Genomic DNA, 4,920 nt, shown 5'->3' on the forward strand with positions numbered 1-4,920 from the left:
GTGAAATTTATGCAGTAAGGGGTTGCAGCTGAATTGAAATACCAATCGAATTCACTTTGGGATAATCTCTTCCGAATCTGTTGTTGCATATACTATTTCCATGTGTATTGTGAATGTCTCAAGCTTTCAAAACGAAGATGAACTCATTTGAATGCTTCATTATTTCGAGCTTTTTGACAGTGCCCTTTGCAAATGGACAAATAAGAGCTCAAAATTGATCAATATATTTCAAATTTTGTGCCCTTTTTTAGATAATATCCTTCTGTATAGTTATCTTCGCAGTGGGACACCCAGTATATCAATTTTTTTGCATTTTTTCTCCTGATTACATTGATGTAGGTATCACAACCTTATACTTTTTGATATTATTGTACAGGATGCCCATTATGTATGGAATATAGTATATATCTCGGTAAATAACGTCGACTGCATAAAATTTTTTTTTTATATAAAAGTTATTGAACATTTTATTTCAGTTGTTTTTATTTCAGAAAACGAATGAGTAACGTAAAACAATTGAATTTTTTTAAAAGGCAGTATACCTTTTCATTAGTCTAATTTGATAAAGATTTTTTTCTCTTTTCGATGATGTAACGTGTTAGTACCCTTATTCCAGAAAAATGTTCAAATTAAAATTATTATAATTGCATCAACATCATTAATCTAGATATCCTACATCTCGCGGAAAGCTTGAAATAATGAATGAGTATTCTGGGTGGAATTGTTGCAGCAATTATTGTTAATTTCGTCTTCAAGAAACGTACACGTTCATTTGTTTTATTTTCACGTAGGATATCTAGATTCATGTTATTGATGTAATTACAATTAATTTTTTTGAAAAATTTTCTTGTATAAGGATACTAACTTCATCGGAAAGAGAAAAAAATCTTTATCAAATGACGCTAATGAAAAGGTGCATGCCTGTTTAAAAAAATCAATTGTTTTTCGTTACTCCATTTGTTTCCTGAAATCAAAACAACTGAATGCTGTTTTATTATGGAAAATAAAATGTTAAAACAACTTTCATATAGAAAAATGTTGCATACAGTCAATATTTACCAAGATATGTACCATATTCCATACATAGTGGGCACCCTGTATATTATTATATTATATCATACTTTTCCAAGTTTTTAAATGACATGCTTCTACCTTCAGCGATTTTTACGATACAATAAATAAAACAAAGTCTCCATGAATCGTTGTGAAACATCAATGTAATCAGGAAAAAGAAAGCAAAAAATTGACGTTAAGATATACAGGGTGTTGTATTTAAAAAACCAATTTTGGGTCAAATATCAGAAACAGTGGTCCAAAATTTTTTTAACTCCGCCACTGGATTCTAAGTAAAAATATCCTAAAATAGGCAGTTTTACCTTTTTTCTATCTTATATGGGTAGTAAGTTATGATAACGTCCCAAAGAGTCAAACTCACCCTGTATGTGATTTTCAATTATATGTAAGGTTGTTATTTGAAATTGGACACAATATTAATTAAATCATTTGAATTCGAGGCCAATGTGATTTTATGTCAGATTTGTTTGATGGTTAATTTTGTTTAAATAATCGGTTATGTTTATTTTGATTTGTATTTGTAAATTTAAATTACGCGCTTAAACGATTAGGTTTAATCATATGCGTGAAATGTTTTGTTAAGGTTCATCTCCTTATCTCCGGTCGTTGCGATAAGAAGTGATATCGTTGCGTGAGCTAATTAAATTTCAAGATAAGCACGTGGTATCGCAGAAGCTTTAACACGGGTGTTTAATTTACTCGAACCTTAATTGTTGTTTTACGTGTTTTTTTATGGGCGTTAAAACTTGCCGCGTATTCTTTTGGCTATGGGTAGTTTTGCCTTATTTGACCGCATTATTGCAAGTTGTACAGTTTTGTAGAAGAAACTTAGAAAAGTGTTCTACGGGATTTTTATTACGCCGTTTAAAGTGAATATTTAAGTCGAATTATGTGAAGCCTTTCTTTAAGGTGGTTTTTGTGTTTGTTCTTGCTTTATTTAATGAAAATCACAGTTACAATCGGACATTTTAGACTTTGAGGTAATTAAGATTTGTTTAATGAATTGTTTTAATCGATCGTTTGCTACGTCGTATTTATACTCTGGCCCTGAGTGCCTATTTTTTCAGCATGATTGATTGATATTGTCGAATAAATTTGGTTTCAACTCTAATGATCTATTGTGGGTTCAAATTACGACCTAGATAACAGTGCAAGATCCACAGAGCCATAATACAGAGCCTATTTTGGGGACCTCAAAACATTTACGAAAAAATCCTCGGACCCGTCAATTTTTGATCCAAGGGGGAACCATTTTTTCTGCTAGTTTCGCCCCCCTGGGGGCAAAGCCATAGCGGGGGTGACAAGTGCCCCCAAAATTTTAAATCGAATGGGGGGGTCGAGTGATACCTTATTTTGAAGGTATTTTTATGTAGATTATAACTCTTAAGATTTAAATCAGTTTTATTTTAAGTGCTTAAAGCTAAAATCAATCAAGTAAATGTTGGAAATGTTGGCCTTCGACTTCCATACAATAATACAGGTTTTGTTCAAACCTTTCCCGTGCATTTTGCAAAACTTCTGGGGTGATTTGACGACATTCATCAATTATTCTTTGTCGCAAGTTCTCTAGCGACGTTGTAGTAACGCTCTCAACAATAACCAAGATTTCCGTTGCAGAATTGGCATAGCCACCTACCTACAGGTATTAAAAAGAAAAAAAACAACAACAAAAAGTACGGTTCAGAATGTAGGAGAACAACATTTTTTGTATTTACTGTTGTATTAATTTTTGTTATTTAACTAATTCATTTACAAGCATTTTTTTCATAAGAAAATGTTGACACGTTTTTAACATTTATTAGCCCCTGTATCGGCTAGGCAAATTAGTAGCGATTTAAAACTTAAGGGTTATAATCCACATAAAAATACCTTCAAAATAAGTTATCACTCGACCCCCCATTCGATTTAAAATTTTGGGAGCACTTGTCACCCCCGCTAGGGCTTTGCCCTTAGGGGGGCGAAACTAGCAAAAAAATGGTTCCCCCTTGAATCAAAAATTGACGGGTCCGAGGATTTTTTCGTAAATGTTTTGAGGTTCCCAAAATAGGCTCTGTTTCGTTTTCAAATGGTCACCCTGTATATGGTTCGGTCCAAAAAGGTAATTTAGATAAAAATGTGTAAATAATCTATGGTCCTTAAGTCTATAAATAAAAAAATAATTTCTTTGGAACATACAATCGTATTTTTAGGTAACTGCTCGAAACGGGTAAGGTGTCATCCTGTACGTAGTGTATATAAGATGTAGAATTAGGTACCATAAATTTCAAGCAAATATTTACATTGTCTGTCAATAAAATAGCGCATGAATAACGAGAATAGTGCTTAAGACATTTAAAAGAAAAGCTCAGTGGGCCATTATTGCACTAGAAGCCTATCGCACTTCGTTTTTGACGTCAAAGTCCGTCGATTTGCATGACTAGTGTTCATATTCTTTAAATTGATCATGATTTACAAAAGCAATAGTTATTTGTATGAAATAAAAGAAGCACTAGAGATTTATGCCATTGGGATTTCGACTTCCACCTACCCTTCCGTTGATGAGAACACAAATCTCCAGAACGTGTTTCTGCGACGCTCCAGCTTCTATAACGTGAGGTTAGTTCGGCGCTGTAAAACTCAAACCCCGCCGCATAAACGGCCAGCTAGCTCAGATTCTTAATTAAAAGAAGGGCTCGAGATGAGAATCTTCCACAGCGGTTGTTCGTTTGGGCATATAACATAAGTTTTTGATCTTTGGTAGTCACTAGAAATGATTAGTTGAGCGCCACCCAATTTTGCACAAATTCTGACCTCTCCTGTATAGAAATTGGGAAAACACAAGAGAGCCAAATAATAAATTCACTACGAGCAATTCTGATTTATTAATCCTGGCAAAAACGGTGCAGGATCGGCAAATAAAATGTATCTTCAATACGACAATAACAAATACTTTAAATGACAAAAATAATCCCCAAATAAATTCCTGAACACTTCCCTAATAATTACGTTACCAGACCCCTACAACAATGATCGAGCAAAAATGTAGTTAAGATTTCAAATAGATTCCAAGATTGAATTAAGTTAACCCGAATAACAACTCATATAGGCAACACTGGGTACAAGTAAATTAAAAATCTTACCTTGAATAACACATACGCTGTCTCCTCCGAAAAAGAGCTCTCCTTCGAAGTTCCAGTTCTGTAACACAAAAACAAACCCCAAGCTACAACGCTCGGAACGATTATATGAGCCGGAAGGGCCAAAAATAGCTTACTCGTAGCCGGCTCGTTTACCCATACGTTAAATACAGGTGCGTTGCTCTTGAAGAGAGTCACGACCTCAAACACTTGATGCGAACAAAATACAAAGCTCCGATCATAAATCGTCGGAAGGTTACACTAGATTAACGGTATTGAAGCAAATAAAAAAAGGTTGTGTAAAAGATCGTATCTTCCGAAAATTCCACCATCAGCTGGTCGCTCCCGGTATCGTTTAGGTGTTAGCGCTTATCTACTCGGTGGTACGCCGGATAGCTGCCGGCAATCAACAGGTGTTCGTACTCCGGAATATTCGCAAGATGCAAATTCATTTACATACAAGGATTCGTCTGTACAAGGATTGACCTACTACATGGATTGACCGGTACAAGAATTCGTCTACTACATGGATTGATCGGTACAAGAATTCATCTACTACATGGACCCCCTAAAAGTAATGAAGATGTAACACTCCCTTAACGAGATTTTTAATAACATACCTGAAATCGTCAGGAGGGTAATGAAAAATACTTAAATCAATGAAATATGGAACTTATCCAAGAGGTTGTGAATCTGAAAGAATTTTAGATAACATAACGTAAAAGAAAGC

This window comes from Photinus pyralis, unplaced genomic scaffold, assembly GCF_008802855.1.
Source record: "Photinus pyralis isolate 1611_PpyrPB1 unplaced genomic scaffold, Ppyr1.3 Ppyr1.4_LG4, whole genome shotgun sequence".
Classification (NCBI taxonomy): Eukaryota; Metazoa; Arthropoda; class Insecta; order Coleoptera; family Lampyridae; genus Photinus; species Photinus pyralis.